This window comes from Eleutherodactylus coqui, chromosome 2 (genome assembly GCF_035609145.1).
Source record: "Eleutherodactylus coqui strain aEleCoq1 chromosome 2, aEleCoq1.hap1, whole genome shotgun sequence".
NCBI lineage: Eukaryota > Metazoa > Chordata > Amphibia > Anura > Eleutherodactylidae > Eleutherodactylus > Eleutherodactylus coqui.
The window spans coordinates 94,973,764-94,997,124 of record NC_089838.1 but is presented as its reverse complement, the minus strand read 5'-3'; the positions used below and the strand labels follow the sequence as shown (position 1 = coordinate 94,997,124).

At 40.2% G+C, this 23,361-nt stretch overlaps 1 protein-coding gene across 3 annotated transcripts in view; it reads right to left on the bottom strand.

Moving 5' to 3' along the window:
- Positions 1-23,361, bottom strand: part of ARHGAP26 (Rho GTPase activating protein 26) — a 311,322-nt gene that overhangs the window by 37,215 nt on the left and 250,746 nt on the right. The gene's annotated exons all lie outside the window — the stretch shown is intronic.

Here is a 23,361-nt window from a genome sequence, read left to right as displayed (position 1 = left end):
TGGTTTTTGTGGGGAGAGCTGCATTTATATTGCTACTATTTTGGGATGCATAGAACTTTCTGATCGCTTGTAAGGTGAACAAAAATATATATATATATATATATATATATATTTATTTTTTTTACACCATTTACTGTGCAGGATAAATAATTAGATATTTAATGGTATGAAAACTTACAGATGTGGCAGCTAGAGAGGAGCGAGCATACTTGCTAAGGACAATTACTCAATCGAGCATTGCCCTTAGCGAGTACCTGCCCGCTCGGAAGAAAAGATTCGGCTGCCGGCGGGGAGCAGCGGGGGAGAGCGGGGAGGAACGGAGGGGAGATCTCTCTCTCCCCCCTGCTCACTGCCGCAACTCACCTCTCACCGACGCCGGCAGCCGAACCTTTTCTTCCGAGCGGGCAGGTACTCGCTAAGGACAATGCTCGCTCAAGCAATTGCCCTTAGCGAGTATGCTCGCTCATCTCTAGTGGCACCACCAATGATATTTTAATGTATAATTTTTTACGTCATAAACCAAAAATGTTTTTCATCCATATTTCACATAGTTTTAAAAACTTTATAAAAATTCCAAACTTGTAGAACACCCAGCATTGCTTCTTTTTATTGTGTTTGTGGAGTCACCCTGTTCACTCAGTGTGAAAACAATTATGGTAAGCCTGTGGCCTTCACTACACCCATGACTGCCATGTCAACCACTCAGCACCTCATGATTGCTTCAAGGCATCTGAGGGTTTCAATTGCAGGTGGGTGTTGCTACTATAGAGCACAGCTAACACTGGACACAAATGGATTGGGCTCAGTCAGCTCCCACCATATTCTCCCAGTGTACAACTGCCATACATGTCCAACAAGTGTAGCTAAGGGGTATAGCCTAGTTCCACTTTTGCAACCATTATTTTTTGTTCCAATATGCCCAAAATGGAAAATGAGGTAACTGAAATCTGTAATCTGATCCGGCCATCTATGATCGGTTTCTTGATAACCTACCAAATATACGTTGGGTAGTAAGTGGAAGATGGAAGAGAGTAGAGTAGGGCTGCAGGATCAGACTAAATATGCAAGTTGGGTTAAAAAAAAAAAAAAGCCTGTATACTTTCTAGCTTCTCTACCAAGTCAAAATTGTTTTTATTTCCTCAACACATAACCGGGCCTTCCAATTAACTGGACTTTCATTACTCATTTGTTGCACAGTAAGCAATTTTTAAGTAGTGATAGATTTGCTGATGCTGGTAAAAATACGCTGCTCGGCTACTTATGAGATTCCAAAGAAAAGGAACCTAATTTGTCATGTAATTCAATTAAACCAGCCCAAATTTTCCAACTTTTAATGCGTGACCTCGAAAATCGTTCCAGGATGCGAAAGAATGTCACCACAAGTCTCACTTTATTCTTGGTAATCCAAACCTCCGTCACTCACACAAAATACAACTTCTACATTTTTCTCTTAGACTTGACAGCATATGCCAGTATTTTCAATATCCGCACTGTACAGAACTGGAGTTGAAATATCTAGTTAAACCACAATGATTTATATAAATTGTGTAAAAACACTGAAAAAGAAAACACTAAAAATATACCTATTCAATAGACCTTAGTTAAATTAATTAAAACACTACTTTAATAAGCCTATATTTCCAAGACTGGGCTAAGTAGAGCAATTTCAGTAACTAAATGGTTAATGCTTAAAGGCTTATGAATGACAACATCAATCTAAGCCATGTCCTCAGTTGCCCTCTTCAAAGAGACAGAAGTTGCGTTACATGAAGCATTCAAGGGTCGAACCACAAAAGACGGCGGGATTTTAATGTATTGCACTTTCTGAAAACATTGAAAAGATATTGAAGAAAGCATCAATGCAAAACCATAATGAGATTTCTGCCAATGTAGATAGAGGGCCAATTACACATGCTCCGTACTTCAACACAATTGGTCTATATCTGTCAAACAGAACTGATCACCAAGCAACATGCTGAGCACAAATCTACTTTTACTGTAGTCAGTGTGCAGAAAATGTAAATGGCCGATTTCCAGTTTACACAAGCCTGCTCATTACTTGTGTAACTATTCCAAGCCCCTTTCTAATCTCCACTTTACATTCTAAAGCATTGCGAGAAGCAAATTATTCACTCTAGACTCCAGATCCTTCTTTAGTCACTAGAAGTTCCTTTCAGCATGTGCCATTTAGAGGGTTATTGTTTAACTGTAAGTTGACAAATTGAAAGGAACGGGTAACAATTTTGCTGAGGGTAAAATAAAAAATTAAAATGGCACCGTAAGAGAAAATGTAAAAAAGGAAAAAAAAAGCAGTAAAAAAGGTAATTATTTCCTCAGAGGAGAAAGCCATGCGAAATACACACCAGATTGACGCACACTAGCATCTTTATGGGCATTCGGCAGTTATTGATTCATGTGTAACAAGGCTGAGGTTACTCAAGGGTTCAAGATCCAACAGTGAACATGAAGACGGAATGTGCAGTATTTACTAACGAATACTAAATAAATTGGAAAAAAAATACAAGAAACAACTGAAAGGGTTATATTATATACACATGTGGTATCGAACCTGAAATTCAATTTAATCTAGAATCCGCCCTAGGCAGAAGCGAACGCTAGACTATTGGTTAACAACATAAAGTTGAACTCTTTGTTCAAAAAGAGCCAATACTTTCTTGGTTAGTCAATCTATGTCGTAATTAACGAAGTAAACAAATGTAAATGCTCTCAATACTTGGAGGATAATAATAGGACTTCCATTAGTGGTTTGAGTACCCAGCATTTCTTTGGAAGTACTCTCCTTTATACAACAGGGTGAACAGAATGGCAGCAAAAGTCCCAATTCAAAATTACAGGAACGACCACTTTGAAGTTAAAGTTCAGTCCTGGCTGTTCTTAAGTGTGCATACCGTGCTCTTGTCTTAGAGACCAGTCTCTACAATTGTTGTTCGGCCATAGATCAGTAATCCAAGTTCACCAATGTTTCATTTGCAGGTTCCTGAGTAGCATTCTCTGTAGCTGCTTCCTTTCACTCCAGCAGCACTGATCTGTCACAGAACCAACTGAAGACCCATTGCTGTAAGCTGCTGTCATTGAGTTTTAACTTTCAGCGTCTCTCTCTCCGCTTATGGCCACCTCTTATTTCACGCTTAATTTTTGGAGTGACCAATCTATTTTTGGGACCATGGGAGAACAGTAGACTATAATAATACTATAGACAATCTGCCTAGTCTATTTTATTGGTGGTCCTGTATTATATTGTAAGTTCATTACTTGTGGATGTGGGTAGCGGCACAATGTGAGGCAGCAGGTACAGCATCCAGAAGACCTGTACTGGTATGAGAATGCTTCCACAAGCCAATAACCTTTCTAGCTTCAGGACTAACAAGGAGGAATGAGAAGCATCTCATTCAGAGTCAAAAAATTTGACTCCTCTCAGAATTCCGTAAGTGCAGTCTCCTATACAAGTCTATGTAAGAATGTGCAGATGGGACTCTGAAAAAAAAAAAGATTTTCGTGCACTGCAAGATCTTCATCAGGTGACAGCAGCGGATCATGGGAGCGGGTGAGTTTAAAAGAAATACATCACCCAGCCCCCTGTTATGGCCTCTAACAGCACCAGAACTTAGCTTAACATCACCCGGCCCCCTGTTATGGCCTCCAACAGCACCAGAACTTAGCTTAAAGGGGTTGTCCCGCGCCGAAACGGGTTTTTTTTTCTTTAATAGCCCCCCCGTTCGGCGCGAGACAAACCCGATGCAGGGGTTTAAAAAAAAAAAACGGATAGTACTTACCCGAATCCCCGCGCTCTGGTGACTTCTTACTTAACTTGCAAAGATGGCCGCCGGGATCTTCACCCACGGTGGACCGCAGGTCTTCTCCCATGGTGCACCGTGGGCTCTGTGCGTTCCATTGCCGATTCCAGCCTCCTGATTGGCTGGAATCGGCACACGTGACGGGGCGGAGCTACGAGGAGCAGCTCTCCAGCACGAGCGGCCCCATTCAGAAGGGAGAAGACCGGACTGCGCAAGCGCGTCTAATCGGGCGATTAGACGCTGAAATTAGACGGCACCATGACAACGGGGATGCTAGCAACGGAACAGGTAAGTGAATAACTTCTGTATGGCTCATAATTAATGCACGATGTACATTACAAAGTGCATTAATATGGCCATACAGAAGTGCTGAACCCCACTTGCTTTCGCGGGACAACCCCTTTAAGCCAGGCAGCATACGGTGAAACTCATTTTTGTAAATTTTTTTTTCACTAAATAGCAAATACAGCAAATTATGTATGTGTGCCAGTGTTCTCTGTTGCATTCTGAACACTTGCGCAACACCACAGTCACACTACAAATATCAGTTTATTTTAACAATACAGTTTTTAACAAAAAAAAAAAAAACCACCATCATCTCAAGGTTCAAATGAATTGCATGCTAGGATACTAAATAAAGCAGGGGAGGTAATTCCTAAACCACTTGCCATAATCTGAAAATTCCTGGAGAACAACAGAAGTCCGTGAAGATTGGAAATGGGCAAATGTTCCCATCTTCAAAAAAAAGGGGGAAGGAGGTGGATCCAGGAAACTACAGGCCGGTGAGCCTTACTTCTATAATGGGAAAGATCTTTGAACAAATTATTAAACAGCATGTATGAAAGTACTTGGATCAGAATGGACTAATTAACCAGAGCCAGCATGGGTTTGTAACAAACAAGTCATGCCAGACTAATCTAACTTCCTTCCATGACAGAATCACCGACTGGGCTGATCAGAAAATGCAGTGGATATAGTTTATCTTGATCTTAGTAAAGCAGTTGACAAAGTATCTCATACCATCCTTATTAAAAAAAGGACCAAATCTTGGATTGACAAGGCAACTGTTAGGTGGATTCACAACTGGCTGAGTGATCGTACTCAAAGAGTGGTCATAAATGGCTGTACATTCAAGTGGAAGAACGATCAAGTGGGGTACCACAAGGCTGTGTCCTGGGCCTAGTGTTCATCATTTTTATAAATGATCTGGAGGAGGGAATTGATGGGAAACTGATCAAACTTGCAGACAACACAAAGCTAGGAGGGATAGCTAACACTAGGGAAGATAGAGTATTCAAAAAGATCTAGAAAAGCTTAAAGGAGATGTCCCGCGCCGAAACGTTTTTTTTTTTTTTTAACCCCCCCCCCCCCCCCCCGTTCGGCGCGAGACAACCCCGATGCAGGGGTTAAAAAAACCACCCGCACAGCGCTTACCTGAATCCCGGCGGTCCGGCGTCTTCATACTCACCTGCTGAAGATGGCCGCCGGGTTCCTCTGTCTTCGTGGACCGCAGCTCTTCTGTGCGGTCCACTGCCGATTCCAGCCTCCTGATTGGCTGGAATCGGCACGTGACGGGGCGGAGCTACACGGAGCCGCTCTCTGGCACGAGCGGCTCCATAGAAGACTGCTGAAGACCCGGACTGCGCAAGCGCGGCTAATTTGGCCATCGGAGGCCAAAAATTAGTCGGCACCATGGAGAAACTTTTTATAACTTCTGTATGGCTCATAATTAATGCACAATGTATATTACAAAGTGCATTATTATGGCCATACAGAAGTGTATAGACCCACTTGCTGCCTCGGGACAACCCCTTTAAACAGTGGGCTGTAACTAACAGAATGGTATTTAATAGGGAGAAATGCAAAGTCCTACATCTGGGCAAGAAGAATGAAAAAAAGCACATACAGAATGGTAGGAATTGGGCTAAGCAGCAGCACATGTGAAGACGACTTGGGTATACTAAGAGATCATAGACTGAACATGAGTCAATAATGTGATGCAGCAGTAAAAATGACAAACACAATTCTGAGATGGATTAAGAGAAGCATAGAGTCTAGATCACATGTGGTAATTTTCCTTTTCTACTCTTCCTTAGGGCCCTTTTACACATAATGCCTGACACTCTTTCCTATAATGCTCGCTCTGCACAGGAGCGAACATTGTTGGATCACTGACAGTACGGCCAGCAGGAAGGCAGGGCGGCTGGAGGAGAGTTCTCGCTCTCCGCCCGCACCTCTCCAGTCACTGTAAGCAGTGGCCGTTCAGTACGGAAGGCTGCTGTTTACACCAAACTATATGTGGTTCGGAGCTTAAGCTGCTTAAAAGTTTCAGCATGCTGTTACACGGGATGTTTATCATGCAAACCTCTGCAGGGGAACGATGAGCGTTGTGTGTAAAAGTGCCTTAATTCAGACCTAATCTGGAATACTGTGTCCAGTTCTGGGCACCCCGCTTTACAAAAGACAAACTGGAGCAAGTTCAGAGAAGCGCAAACCAAGATGGCGAGCGGTCTGCAAATCATGTCCTATGAAAAACGGTTAAAGGATCTGGGAATGTTTAGCTTGCAAAAAAGAAGGCTGAGAGGAGACTTAATAGCTGTCTACAAATATCTGAAGGGGGCGGTCACAGTGCAGAGGGATCAGCCCTATTCTCATTTGTACAAGGAAAGACTAGAAGCAATGGGATGAAACTGAAAGGGAGGAGACACAAATTAGACATCAAACAACCTTCTGACAGTGAGGGTGATCAATGAGTGGAACAGGTTACCATGGGAGGTGGCGAGTTCTCCTTCAATGGAAGTCTTCAAAACAAAGGCTGGACAAATATCTGTCTGGGATGATTTAGTGAATTCTGCACTGAACAGGGGGTTGGACCAGATGATCCTGGAGGTCCCTTCCAGCTCTACCATTCTATGATCATGATTTGCCAAAATGCTGAAGATCAGAAATGTGTAAGGTCTAATCACATGCATAAGTCACCCTATCTGTTTAAAGTACAAAACACACAAATGCAATTTCTTGATTATTAAGTGAAAAAGTGCAAAAACAGCAAGCAAATTAAAGAAAGAACCGACAAAGATATTTGCGACTTCTCTCTTAAACTTACTTGTGGTGTTACTACAATCATATAAAAATAGCCAAACACGGATGTGGTCAGATTACATAACAAGACTTCTTGTTTCATCCCTCAAAGTTTCTCCACATATAATAAAATGCTTAACTACAATTCACGTTCAGTTTGGTATGAGCACTCCACAACTATGCAAATACCATTGTTAGACCAATCATTATTGAAGGATAATAATATCCCGCCCTATATGAGGATTACTGTAGATGTCTGCTCCTGAATAGCTAAAAGACACTCAGCAGTTGCTACCACACACTATCTTCCCATCATAAGGCCTCAGATAGGCTTCTGAACCACAATGTAAATTGGTCAAAGTCTCCTACACAATCCGCCTCTGAACTCTCTTTGCACATTGAAGAAATGCTTGAGAGCAATGAACAAATAGTATGATGTCACGTTTGTCAATATCCCATACATTATGGTGCCAAAGATCATATACATTTGTGAAGTCAAAAGTAATAAAGAGTAAATAAATCACTTCTAGGGCGGAAAGACGTTTAAAAAGCAAAATGTACACAGTCCTTGCACATGTAAACGCATGCATGTTGTGGCTTTCTGCAATACCAATACCGCCCTGTGAATAAACGAACCGCGGAAAATGTAACTGAAGAGAATATACATATAATAAGCCAACTGTCATTGCTACTCGAAAGCATGATGGAAGGTTAAAGTGAGAAGGACTAGAGTGAGAAGATAAAAAAGGGTCTAGTACCGGAAAACAACCTCCCAAAAGATGAGCAGTTACTCAATTTTCAAATCTGTTACCAGAACCACAAAAGTTCTTCCAGACACATGAGACCTCAAAAATTGAATAAAATCTTGTGGTAGGATTGTGCGATGTCATCTGTTCATTGACATGCCAGTATTTGCCACTTATTGCACACAGAGAATCCTTCAACCGAGAGATCTTGGTTTATTACTCCAGGAGGTCGCTATGTGCGGAGGCTAAGATGTCAGCCCAGTTCAACGTTGCATCTCTCAGTGGTTGGGGGGGAACAACGATGAACTGGAATGACAGCATGACGTGAACCTCAGCATGGATGGATCGTCAGGTTAGAAGAATGGCGTGTAGTGATCCTTTCTGTACTGCACGTGAAATTGGACGTCACGTCCCAAGCCTAGGGCGAACAGTATCTGTACGAACCATCAGAAGGCGCTTGCATTAAATCGAGTTATGAGCCAGATGTCCAGCAACAGGTGTTCCATTGACTTTAGGCCACCACTCTCAAATGCTTACGCAGTACAGAGCAGGACAGCAATGGAGCTAGGAATGGAATCTATCCTGGTCAGTGACAAGTCCCACTTTTGTCTCAGATCAATGATCGCCGAAGATTGGTCTAAAGTCATGTTGGCAACACCACAAAGAGGCCTTCACGAGGAAACATCACACCAGTTATACTCCAGAGATTTTAGTATGAGGTACAGTAGTCAGACCCCTCTAGTCTTCATTGAAGGTACATTCCAGCAACCCATAAATTTGGATTGGTTAGCAAGCCCTCACACATTTTTATGCATTTCTGCTTTGCCATATTATGCAAAGGAGTGTGCACATCTACCCTGTTTCCCTGAAAACAAGACATAGCATGATTTTCCAGAATTTTTGAGGATGCTAAATGATTTTTCAGGCTTTTTGAGGATGCTTGAAAATAAGCCCTACTCCAAAATTAAGCCCTGCAAACGGTTAATTAAGAAAGTCAATTTAAATAGTGTCCAGGCAGCTATACATGTAAAAAAGTTAAACCTTTTTGAACAAAAATGAATATAAGACACGGTCTTATTTTCGGGGAAACATGGTAGTTCCTCTGTATAAACCCTCGATCTGAGGTAACCCGGGGGATATCTATAAATCTGGGGTACATATGATATATTCCTTTTTTTTAATCTTCTAATTATAAAAGTTATATTTTACATTCTTTTTCAGTGACTTGACCTTTTAGTCCAAAAGAATTTGCACTGCCCCTGTGTTTTGAATATATGAAGAGATGTACACCACTTCATATAATAGGTGCATTGCGCCATTGGAAAGTATATTAAGACCAATGTTTCAAATGCCAGGCATGATTTTGGAATGGGATGTCAAATCAGTCACAGTCATGATGGTCAGGTATCCACATACTTTTGTTAATATAGGGTATATGTATATAACTACCCTATATAACCTCAATGAAGTAATAGATTATAACAATGAAACATATACATGTCCTTGGGCGCAACCATGGTACACTAGTTCAAAACATCCATGTTTTACACAGTGCAGCTGAATTACATGAACTACAAGAACAAACTGGAAAAAGTGTATAACTCAAAGTAAAATTCTTTATGAGCTGAACTTTATCAGTATACAGTATCTTAGCCTCTCTGTTCAGTTCAGTTATCTCACTTTGATGACAAACGTCCGTAGCGCCGATCTGGACCTAGACCTAGAGGATTGTTCCATTCAGTGTAGATGTCAGAGGAATTACCGTTGCCTATCTGCTGCACCCATGAGTGCCGCGGCCGATCAGGAGGCCTATGCCATACGGCAGGAGGTCATCTCGATTTTGCTAGCAATTGCTGCAGTTAGAGCACCATGGGCCGGGCCAGCTCTGTTCACACTGCCCAAATATACTCTGTTCAAAGCCTTTATTAGCAGTTCTGTCACATGACACAGCATGCAGCGCTACTATTGCCCTCAAAACTACAGACACCATGAAGTAATAGTGAGATGCCTATGATCATTGGGGTTGCTCAGACATTGCTGGCACTGCGGTACCCAACTTGAGTATGCCACAAAGTCGTATCCTTGTAACTGCCCTATTAATAAGTTACTTTTCTATACCAGCATCCAGTGTAATTTAGATTTCACCAAGAAGGGTGGGGTACATTTTAAAATTGCCTGCTTTATAAAACACATAACTGCCATAACCAAAACAGCATTAAAACAGTAGCAATCCATGTGCAAAGATTTACAAGGAAACTATTACAGGGACTGCTGTTTCCAACAGAGAAATCCTTGAAAAGCTTTTAGTGCGCATTATTTGGCATTTGAAGAAATTTTAAGAATCTTCTGAATGCAGCAATTTCTGTGGAGTATTTGGCCCGAGTCATGAAATGCTACACTGCGACTCCAACTCCTTCTGCAGCATCTACCAAAATATTTCAGAGAATCAGTGCTCGTTTTACAAAAGTGTTGTCACCTTGGGCTCTTAGCATGCACGATAAGTATTTGCTGATGTCACTACATTACTTCAGGTGGCAAAATGTGCCGGTACACTTCTAAAAATGAACCTTGAGAAGTATCTTTTTTGAAAACCTCACGCAACTATGTTTGAGTCAACCATATGATTTACCAATGTCTCATCCTGTATGAAATCCAAAACAGGCATGATAGCTTATACAATGCAGAATCTTTATATTTTACTACATTTTGTGTTATCAGTCTACAGTACAATGGTTTAAAGGGAATCTGTCAGCATGTTTGAGCCCCAAAAAGGCAAAACAATGGTGGTTCCAGGAAGCTGTGCCTCATAATTACTGGGTCCATCGTTTCAGTTCTGTGCCCCCAAGAAATCAGCACACACACAGCAAAACTCTTTTCAGAAGGCTCTGTGCACTCGCTCTCTCATTGATGTCTATAGTCAAGCGCATGCACAGAGAATTCTGGTAAAATGAGTCCTGCTATGTATGCACATGCTGATTTTTCGGGTGCATAGAACAGGAACGGGGAGACTGAGTATAAGACACAGATCCCTGGACTCCCCATCCCATCAGGTTTTAATTTGCATAACAGTTTATAGCATTCAAACATGTTTGCAGGTTCCATACAAATGACAGACACTTTTAAAGGTCTTAATTGTTCACAATTATGGCCCACGTGTCCTAATAAAATAATTACATATCATATTAAAAAGGGGTTTACCGGGAGTGATGACCTATTCTCAAGATAGTCATCATTTGGCGATGGTGCAAAGGCCACCTTTCGATTTGCTGCTCAACAGAGCCGCTTGTTTGCCTGCTGGAGCCGCTATGAGCTGTCAATAGTACAGCTCCGTGCACTGTTCAGCGGCCCGGAATGGAACATAATATTATATTCTAATATATATATATATATATATATATATATATATATATATATATATATATATATATATATATATATATATATATATATACATACACACACACACACAAAAAAAAGCCCTGACTGACTGGGCAAAAGTTCTCCAACTTACCAATGTCGTAGAAACATGAAATTTGGCACGAGCATTGATTATGTCCAAAATACGAAAAGTAAAAGGGGTCCCAACTCAATTATTCAATTCTAGCGCAAAAGAACTAGCGTCCAAATTTTACGTACGGAATCTAATTCTCTCACTTCCTGATGTCAGACTTGAAATTTGCCACGTGCATTGATTACGTCATAAATAGGAAACGTAAATGGGTCCCAACTTGATAATTTAATTCTAAACGCAAAAGAATTAGCGTCCAAATTTTACGTAGTAATCCAAATTCTCTCCCTTCCCGATGTCATAGAAATTTGAAATTTGGTGCGATCATTGATTAGGTCATAAATAGGAAAAGTTAATGGGTCCCAACTTGATTATTCAATTCTAAGCGCAAAAGAATTAGCGTCCAAATTTTACGTACGGAATTTAATTCTCTCACTTTCCGATGTCATAGAAACTTGAAATTTGGCACGAGCATTGACTATGTCATAAATAGGAAAAGCTAATGGGTCGCAACTGGATTAATTCTAAGCGCCAAAGAATTAGCGTCCAAACTTTACGTACGGAATCTAATTCTCTCACTTCCCGATGTCATAGAAATTTGAAATTTGGCGCAAGCATTGATTATGTCATAAATAGGAAAAGCTAATGGGTCTCAACTCGATTATTCAATTCCAAGCACAAAAGAATTAGCGTCCAAATTTTACATAGTAATCTAATTCTCTCACTTCCCGATGTCATAGAAACTTAAAATTTGGCACGAGCATTCCCTATGTCAAATAGGAAAAGCTAATGGGTCGCAACTGGATTATTTAATTCTAAGCACAAAAGAATTAGATTCCGTACGTAAAATTTGGACGCTAATTCTCTCACTTCCCGATGTCATAGAAACTTGAAATTTGCACGAGCATCGATTATGTCATAAATAGAAAAAGCTAATGAGTCCCAACTTGATTATTTAATTCTAAGCACAAAGAATTAGCATCCAAATTTTACGTACGGAATCCAATTCTCTCCCTTCCTGATGTCATTTTATATAAAGGAAACGTCCCATGGTTACCTCCACATGGTGTTTCCCGGGTAACGCAAAGAACCATGCAAAATGGTGAACATATTTTTTTCCTCGGTATCGCTAAAGTAACCACGACGATTTTCTGTGTGAACACCAGATTAACGCCAGTGCCAAATTAATTCGGGCGAAGCCGGGTATATCGGCTAGTCTCTCAGATAGATAGCTTTTTGTTGGCTATTCTTTAGGCACGGCAAACATACATGCAGGTCATGGATTTCTTGCAATCAGTGCATATCTACATGATTATAATTTTCAATCCAGTAGAGCGAAAGTGAATGATAACCATTCAGTCTAAATGCATGCCAATGACCCGATGTACAAAAGCTAAATCTGGCTCTCATGACATGCTGGGAGATACAGTTTAACTACGGCTAGAGAGCTACTGGTCGGAGGCTATTTGAAACTAAAAAGCATAAAAATAATAATATTTTTTTAAGTCATTAGTGTGGTCATTACCATACATTTAGGAATAACATTTTCCATATAAATTCATGAATTGTGTTCTCTAGTTTATAACATTTCATAACCAGGACAAATTTAAATATGAGAACGCAAGACACGATTGATATTCATCTCCCATACTGAAAACAAAGTGGACAGATAAAATTAAGTGGCTCTGCAGTGAAAACATTTTCCCATCCTTGCACCCCTCATCTGACTGCCTGTCACACTCTGGACATCTCCAATGTATATTGCAGTCCCTTCCATGCAGTGCAGCCTACTGAGCTATCAATCCCATGATGCATCAGCACAGCACGATATGACCAGCTAGAGCAAGTATCTCTGCCTGCAGGGATGATAGCTTAGGAAAAGGGTAATGATGATAACACTAAGGACCATAAGTATACAGTCATGGAGGATTAACTGTGATCTTCATTATACTTGTGTGGCAGGAGCCTCTAATCATTAATAACTGCGATAGGAGCTTCTATCTCCTCCCTGTGAAGAGGCTGTGTGGTACAGTCCACTTCGTTTCATCATTCAGGTGACTAAACTAGTGACTTCTTGAGAGAGCACAGAAACAAGTAATTTCCAGGTGGTCACTAAGATCACATGACCCACCTAAAGAGAAGAATTCTAGGAATTTTCATATAGAAAGGAATAAGGAAACAAGTTAATACTAGATTAAATATATTGGGGGACTAACTACATAACAAGTGAAAAACAAATTTCACGGCAGTGGCTTTATAGGTGTAAACCTACACAGACATAGGTAAGGTTATATGAAAAATGTGTCACAGCTTATAAAAAAAAATTGAAGATTTTTGGACTACAGATCGTTCTGTCTTGCTTCTTTGACGACAAACGTTGGTTTAAGAGCAGGAAGTCATCTCTGGGAAAGTTAGGCTAAGTTCACATCTGTGCTCAGTTATGGGAGCAGGGACATGGAATCCCCTGGATGAACAGATCTGTCTCATAATAGAACCAAACTGTGCTGAATGGACCTCGTTACCTATAACAGGGTCCGTTCACTTCCTGTATTTGTTTAGCCATTTTACCAGATCAAGTCCTGCATGTGCCACTTTTTCGTCCGACACTCCATGCCACACCTGCGCCGGAGGAGCCTCCAATAAAGATGTGAATAAGGCTTTACTAGGGATGAAAAGACGACATAGAAAGTGATGACATTCCTCATTGGCTGCGGATAGGGGAGCTGAGCAGCAAAGTGGGACAGCAAGGAAATAAAAAGTTTAGGAAAATTCCACATCTCTGTAACACAGCTGTTCTGTTTATTCTAGGCTGCAGAGGAAAATACCACAGCAAGTGACAAATGTAGGCACTCAACTTCCGGATACTTCTGAATCTGCCAATATAAACCTCCATAAATAAAAGAACATATACACAGAGCAACCTCCACATCAGTCAGTAGGCAGAGGTGCAACGTGAGGCTCATGGCTCCACTGCAACATCTTTGTCAAGGCACTCCAGCTACCGCATGTCATATGTAATACTCACCTATCTCAAACCCTGCATACAAACAGTATTTCAATGCATTATCCTGAATAGGCTGTGTAGGAGAACTAGACCCGACAAGGACTCTGTCATGCACTCCGCATCAATACAGACTAGTAATGCAAGGTATGTATAAGTATCTCCGGGGGCTACAAAGTAAGGAGGTAAAAGGGCTGCTAGATAGTGTCTCTGAGCTTAGAATTACATAGAAGAGAAGAATGCAAAAGTTCAAAAAAGGTTTTGTAAGTTTAAACACTGCAAACATTTTCTAAGGAACTTGTAGAATTGCAAGTTACGTACAACACCCCATGTGACAGGTCCTCTTTAAATACCCTAAAAGAGCCACTGCAAATTAGATTAGCATCTAAACCTGCCGTTTTTGGAAAGACCTACTTAACGATCTAATGTGGATGAGGGTGTTCTGACTCCACCATTGTTCTCATGGGAGATAAGCCGCCACCAAAAAATGTCTGCACGGGGGGGGGGGGGTTGGGAGGTACAAATGTATGAGCATTGAGCTGACAGTAGGGTAAAGTGGTAAGAAAAATACAGACTTGAAAGTCCTTCCCATTAATAAGCTACTAAAAAGGACTCCATGTCCGAAGAATGCACAGCCAGAATCACAGATCTGATCTGTTCCATTGTGAATGAAAAGAATACGAGCAAAACTGAGTGAAATGCTATATTAATTAGTGTAAGAGAAAATAATCTTGATAGAAAAGGCAGCGTGCAGTTTTAAATGAATAGAACACTTGAAACGATAAACATTTCCGCTTAAATAGTCATTAGGAGATAATGCTTCCAGTATGCAAACTCACAACAGATATCCAGAATTACTCACTGGAGACCGGCATCAATCTGCTTTACAAAGGGCCATTAGGCAGAATACAATGTAATTCTCACTAAGGACATCAGAGCAGCAGGAACATACGGATGCAACCAAGATCAACTTGACTGATACCTTTCTGCAAGTAGTTATCTCAAGGTAAGAATAGTTTTACTGTTCTAACACATGAAAAACGAAATATATACACTTAAGTTATTAAGATGCAATAATAGAACATAAAAAATGACGCCAAAGTTGTATCCACTGTTGGGCCCTCGCGGTATACTACACCAGCGGATGACCATTGTTTGATTATACAATATTACTAGTAAATAAAAAAAGTACTAATAAAAAAGGATCGCCCAAGGAAGATTAATTTTCCTAGAAGGGGTTTTCCAACTCCTAGTAAATGCATTTAATAGATAAAGATGTTTCCAAGATGTGCATCTTTCCTTCAGTTTGGGACTCACTATATGTTTGTCTAACAGCTGCTGCGTGTACGCCATGGAGAGATCACTGCACGCAGCCATCAGATGTATAAAACGTTTTACAGTTATTTGGAAAAAGGGAGAACTGTGGAAATGTTGGCTGATAATCATGTGCGCAGTGAGCTCACAACATAGGACTGTCGTTGACAGTATAATCACTGAGACAATTACATTTGCTCTGCATTGTGAACAATTGGGGGCTCTATTGATGTGGTTAGTATAAAAGTATAGTAATTGAGCAGTATGTGAAATATAAACTTACTGGCAGAGTATTTTTGAGGATGAGCCGCATGATGTGCTTAGATCACTTGCACCAGGCAGTTACTGTTGGACTATTTTGCCTCCGTTAAGCCTGTCTCGGTTCAGTTTTTAGAGCAAAGAACCAGACTGGACAGACATCTGTCTGGGACTATTCAGCAAATTCTGCACTGAGCAGGGGGTTGAACCCGATGACTCTGGAGGTCCCTTCCAACTCCACCATTCTATGATCTAGTGATCCTTCATTGAGCAGGGGGTTGGACCCAATGATCATTGAGGTCACTTCCAACTCTACCATTCTATGATTTAGTGATCCTGCATTGAGCAGGGGGTTGGTCCCGATGACTCTGGAGGTCCCTTCCAACTCCACCATTCTATGATCTAGTGATCCTTCATTGAGCAGGGGGTTGGACCCAATGATCATTGAGGTCACTTCCAACTCTACCATTCTATGATTTAGCGATCCTGCATTGAGCAGGGGTTTGGATCTGATAACCATGGAGGTCCCTTCCAACTCCACCATTCTATGATCTAGTGATCCTGCATTGAGCAGGGGGTTGGACCCGAGGTCCCTTCCATCTCTACCATCCTACTATTCTAACCAGAATTAAACTGGAATAAACCGTTCAGTTTTTTTCCACCATGGATTTCAATGTGTTATCAAGAAGATATGCAGAGCCTCTGGCGCAGATCCGACATGAGATACTGGTCAGAAAAGTCGTGCATGCAGGTAAAAATGCTGTACAGGTGCAGGAACTGAATGAACCCTCCCAAGACAGTCAATGGAGTCCTTTTGGAACAGTTGGGTTGCGTCATGAGGCGGATTTATTCATTCAGGGGATTCCATTTTCCTGCTCCCATAACAGTGCAGGAAAACAAAGTCCTTAGAGATATGAACAGAGCCTACCACAGAAATTTGGTAGACCGTAATCATAACATTTTTATGGTCAACCATGTAAAAGTTTAATAAAAAGCGACTAGGTGATACATTTTCCTCTGGAATATTTTAAGGAGTTTGGCTTGACTAAACCATAAAGTTAGGTCGCATTCACACCAGTTTGGGTCTGTCGGTTATAATTCCATCTCTCTGTTCCATTTTTGGAACAGAGAAAAGGAATTAAAATGTAAATAAACGGATCCCTTTTTTTCTCCATTGATTTCAATGGGTTTAAAAAAAACCAAAAAAACGGAAGGCAAATGGAAAACTTTCAGTTTATATCTGTTTTGTTGTAGCGCTTCAGACTGCTGTATTTGTTGAGTTAAAAATGGAAACAGACGGGAAAAAAACTGAGCGCTATTTGTTTCCTTTCCGTTAAAAAAAAACAAAAAAAAAAAAAAGGGGAAAAACAGAGCATCAGTTTATTTCTGTTTTATTACAGTCTCTCTACTCCAAAAATGGAACAGAGACGGAATTCTAAAAGTCCAATTGAATTGTGAATGCACCCATAGAAATCCCTAGTTGCTCAACATGGTACCACAACATGACAAAAAGACATCCGAGATACTTGATGAACTAAAGGAAGTGGTGATACATTACAAAACTCCACGCTACAGAAATGTATGAATAAACCAGTTACCTGTGTGATTACATCATCTAAAGTGTAGTAAAGTCTATAGCAAATGCCTCACACACAGATGCAACGTGGCATTTAAATACTGGATTATGATCCAGGAAAATGGTAACTACAAGGCTCTGCTATGGAAATGTTCCTTCTTCTCATTTGGAAACCTATAAATACGTCTCCCTACTCTATACGGTTATACCAGACCTACACACATATATTGGAAAATGTTTAAATAGAAATGTAGAAAGAAGAAAACTAATCCTGTTGCGTAGATCAAGGCGTCCCTGGAACTCATCTGAGCACAATAGTCATCCGTAGAAGAAATGATTACACGTTATTGATGGGCCCATTTTAGACAATAATGAGTAAAAAAAAAATTCAGCTTTTTTCATTGTCACATTCTAAGACCCATAACAAGTAGAGATAAGCGAGCATACTCGCTAAGGACAATTGCTCGATCGAGCATTGTCCTTAGCTAGTATCTGCCCGCTCGGCAGAGAAGGTTCGGCTGCCGGCGCGGGAGACAGGTGAGTTGCGGCCATGAGCAGGGGAGAGAGGGAGAAAGATCTCCCCTCCGTTCCTCCCCGCTCTCCCCCGCCTGCCACTGGCAGCCGAATCTTTGCTCCTGAGCGCGCAGGTAGGTACTCGCTAAGGGCAATGCCCGATCGAGTAATTGCCTTTAGTGAGTATGCTCGCTCATCTCTAACAACAAGCCCTCCTATGGCAGGCATATCTATACGAGGGCTTGTTTTTTGCAGGACAAGTCCTATCTAGGGGCACATATAATGTACTGTACGGGTTGTATAAAATTCAGGCGATACCAAGTTTATTTAATTTTTTTTAATGCTTTGCTATTTTATGCACTAAAACACTTTAAAAAATGCAGTTCTGTGTCGCCATGTTCCAAGAGCCATAGCATTTTTATTTTTCCACCAATGCAGCTGCATGAGGGCTTGTTTATAGGATGAGACTTCATTTTTGTTTTTTCACAAAGATGCAAACCCCATATATCTTGCATTTAAAAAGTTTTAGATTTGGATGTCAAAAGGTACATACAGTAACAGACTGCCACCCTAGTGCACATTTAGTTACTTCTTTCCAAATCAGAGCAGGGATAAAGCGTGGACACACGCAGACAGTACTGATGTTTCCCTCAGGCCAATCCGATATAAAACCTTTCAAATGCTAGTTTTATGGGGTTTGCATCTCTGAAAAACTACAGTGAACTGTGGCGGTCTGGATCCATATTTATGCAACATCTGTGCTGACGGGGCAACGCCCTTTGGAATATTGTGTTTATATGGACTAGTCTTCGCTCCTACCATTTTGGGGAAAACACTTTGATCATTTATTCTTTTTTTTTCTGGAGCAAAGATCAACAAAATCTGCAATTCTAGATTTTTTTCCTTTTTTTACAGTATAAATGACATGCTAAATTAATTCTGTGGGAGAGTACAAATTACTTCAATACCAAATTTATAGTTTTTTTTTTTTACATTTTGCTACTTTTTCACAATTTGAATGTGGATCTACAACTTTTTTGGGGGTACTTGGACTACTCATCTGAGTAAAAAGAAACCAGTGTGAAAATACCCTTTCCAATAAATGGATGCTATTGCAGTCCAATTTTCAAACCAACTTTTGAAAACTGAACAATTCTTGGGTGCCAGGTTGTGGAAGGGCACATTGCTCTCTAGGCCTGTTGCATGTGTCCGCAGGATTAATCCATAGACCAACCCCATGAAGCCATATCGTGTATGTCATCATACCCACAGCCTCTGATTGTTTACTCCATGTAGCGCAGGTGTAGTTGATTTTTAACAAGATTTAGTCTTTCTGATGCCTATTCTTCATGCAGGCATATGTAATGAGGGTAATGAGTATGATCTTTATGCATATATGAATAAAACGTTTTATGTAGGATAGGAATCAAATCAGATGCAATAGCTAGAAAAATATTCAAAAAGATCTAGAAAAGATTGCACAGTGAGCAGCGACTAATAGAATAGTATTGAACAAGGAGAAATGCAAAGTCTTACATCTTGGCAAGAAAAATGCACATACACAATGGGAGGAATAGGGCTAAGCAGCAGCACATGTGAAAAAGACTTGGGTATACTAATAGATCATAGACTGAACATGAGTCAACAATGTGATGCAGCAGCCAAAAAGGCAAACAAAATTCTGAGATCTATTAAGAGAAGCATAGAGTCTAGATCATGTGAGGTCATTATCCCCCTCTACTCTTCCTTAGTCAGACCTTATCTGGAATACTGTGTCTAGTTCTGGGCACCCCACTTTCAAAAAGACAGACAAACTGGAGCAAGTTCAGAGAAGAGTTACCAAGATGGTGAGCGGTCTGCAAATCATGTCCTATGAGGAACGGTTAAAGGATCTGTGAATGTTTAGCTTGCAGAAAAGAAGGCTGAGAGTAAACTTAATAGATGTCTACAAATATGTGAAGGGCTGTCAAAGTGCAGAGGGATCAGCCCTATTCTCATTTGCACAAGGAAAGACTAGAAGCAATGGGATGAAACTGAAAGGATACGATTTAGATAATTAGAAAAAAAACTTTCTGACAGTGAGGGTGATCAAGGAGTAGTACAGGTTACCACGGGAGGTGGCGAGTTCTCCTTCAATGGAAGTCTTCAAACAAAGGCTGGACAGATATCTGTCTGGGATGATTTAGTGAATCCTGCACTGAGCAGGGCGTTGGACCCGATGACCCTGGAAGTCCCTTCCAACTCCACTATTCTAGGATTCTATGAAAAGTTACATTCAACAAAAAATATTGTAGCAAAAAGAGGAGCACAAAGCTGGGGTAATCTTTTAGTAGATGTAGTATATAGACCAGTGTTTTTGATTGTTTCATAGCCACTTTCAGATTTTCATGGTCTCGCTGCTCTTACTGTTAACAAGCCCCATTTATGAAGTAAGGCAATAGGATATAGGATGATCCCCTGGTCAAAGTAACAGAACATTATCAATAAAAGGAGACCATGATCAGGTTTCTATGACAAATAGTTTCTGTTTTATGGCTGTAGAACTATGATTTTTAAAAAATGTAAAAAAAAAACCCTCTAAAATCGTAACTTCAAGGTTGATGAGGCACGGGTTATTATCCAATTGACCAGAAACTTTCAGAAACATTTTCTTACCAAAAAGGCAACTTTTGGGAGGGTCCCCCCATAAAAAAATTTGAATAGCGATTGACCACCAATATTTCCAATTGTCTTCAGTGGCAGATTTACCCAGTGTTCTACTACAGTAGTTAAAGAACTTACTTATTCTGTCCAAGTGCATAACTTGACATTTATCTACATTAAACTTCACTTGCTATTCTCCCCCAAGCCTCCAGCTTTTCAAAATCCCTATTTTAATTACTTTTGCCCTCTACAAGATTAACATACTAAAAAGAAGAGCCCAATACAGACCCCTATGACACCCCACTGGTGAATGACCCAATCCTATTTCTGAACTAGTTAACGCAGTTACGCATGTTTTCCCCTACTCCCAGCATTCTCATTTTAAGTACCAGCCTTGTATATAGCATAGTATCAAACATGCTTGAAAAGTCGCAACATCCTCAGGCTTGCTGTGTTAGTACATGGTTTGGGGTGAGTAGAGATTAAGAGGCTCCGAAAGTACAGTTTTGGATCTTTTTGACCTTCAGGGGGCAGCTTATCTGTTCTGCCAAATAAATGCATATCTATATAGACCAGATCTTCAGGGTATGCTTTTGAACAATGCGATTGCCAAAAGAAAAGTGCAGGTATTCCCTAAGGTCGCTCCCCTGGGGTGCATGTAAGGTTAAGGACATTGGGGCACCCTTGTGATCCTGTTCAGCACAGTATAAGATGTAATGTTATTGTGAGAAATCAATAACAGCTGTAATTCTGGCTGCCTGGGAATTGACGTGTTGGAATGTCTCTGGCTGTTCAAGTTCTCATGGTAAAGAAAGAAAGAAATGCAATTCTGAGCCGTCCGCCAAAAAGAAAATTACACACAGCATTATGGGCAATACAGTACCAATCATTATTTTTAAAAAGCTGAAATAAACCTATTTAAAAAACACAAAAAAAGAATGAAATGAATAAATCTGGCTTTATTAGTTCGCCTAGGTAAAAGACTTCACAATGTGTCCCATTAGTTAACACAGACAAATCTGCACCGACGTGCTATATGAGGTCTTTTCACATCTTACTGGCTGCGGGTTTTCAGTGCGTAGGCGTTCCGAGTGACTGTTGATCTATATATTTTACGAGAATTTTTCAGCTGTAAATCTTGGAGAATGGAAATTTGATCAGCAAATGATCATAAACTGTTAACACTAAAGCACTTTTCTCATTGGAGGTTAGATTACTTCTATAGCACGAGGTCTGGTTCGGATCATGGGTTCAGGATCAATGCTTTGAATCCCTTTTAGAATCATTAAATACAACCAAATGCTATTGAACTTTACTATGGGCATGTAGTAAATAAAGCACTTCTATGAAAATCATATACCGTGATCAAAAGAAATTCCAAAAGGAATGAGAAAGAAGAAAAAACTGCTGCAATGTAGAAGTCTGGACAGAAATACAAAAGCTACCATCTTCAAATGGAGAAAACCTGGAACAGTGGAGCATATTCTCAGGAGGAGAGTTTGCCAAAATTATTCCAAGGTCACATGAAAAATGTACCGCATACATTACAAACATGGAAGAAGAAAATCCGAAGTACTCAAAACTAAGAAAGCGACTAGGCGGGAGCAAAGTGGAAATCCCATCCATCGAAGAATAACTAAATGCTAATCGAATATTTGCAAAATAAACCAAGCCATCAAAGAAATATAGTATGATGTTCTAGGGACCGATGAGTCAAAAATGGAACTCTCTGGTTCATATGGGATTTTTTTTGGTCTGGCACAAGTAGAACATTCCACAGTAATAGTCCATAATAACGAAGCATTGTTGGAACAGATGTGGTCTCTGCATATACATTTATTGCTAAGAAAACGATTTCATTAGCACTTTGTCAAAAATATAAAAAATTGGCCATAAGAGGAATTGGATTTGCCTTATGCATAACCTAAAAGACAAGCGAGTACAACTAAATGGTGGAGGAGAAGACGACTTACATTTTGAACTTATCTAGTCAAAGCCATGGCCTGAATCACTGAGAAATACTGTTACGGGACACAAACATCAGCTCATTATTAAAAACTTGTCTGAATTGAAGCAGCTCTGTAAAAAGTGAGCTTGCTTGACTGCAATGCGAAGGACCAATCAGAGATTTTCCATATGGGCGTTGAATAATTTGGATAGGGCCAACTAGTAATAAAAGAAGACTGAAACAAGATCAGGTCCCAATAACAGGGTCCCTTTAAAAGGTATACTAACTCTCTAAAGATTGGTTCAATATGAATAACTTTCTTTTTTAATTTAGAGTTTGCACCGGTGTTTGTTAAAAAAACAACAACTCATGTGAGCCAAATCAAAAGGACAAAGCCTTTTATTTCAGATCATGTTGAATTCAATCACAGGTCCCCTTCCTTCTCATGAGGCTACTACTGTATTCTTGAACATACCGAAGAGATAATTTTTGATTAAAAATTACATTAAGGAGGGTCCCATGAAGAATTTGCTAATTCAAGGCAGATGCAGCCCTTTCCATTCAAGTCATTGGGGTAAATGTAGGAAGGACAGTGCGCCAGTATCATGGCCAAAAAAAAAGCAAAAAAAAAAAATAAAAATAAAAAAAATATCACATTTTAGGGCAAGCCATACCTGCACAAAAATGTAACATGTTACTCCTTGTCCACTGCTTTCAATATTTCAATACTTTTTAAAAACAATGGGTGGGACTTAGCTGAAGTGGCAGGCAACAGATTTACTATAAGTTACGCCAGTAAATTAGACTATGTTCATCGTTGGCATAGCTTTCAGTTTGTGGTGTACAGACAGCCCCAATAAGTTCTAAATCTATTAAAATGCATGCACCTCTTAATCTGAAGCCCCCTGGAGGAAGATGTGTCATTTGTATTGAGTTTTAATAATTATCCCTGTATGAG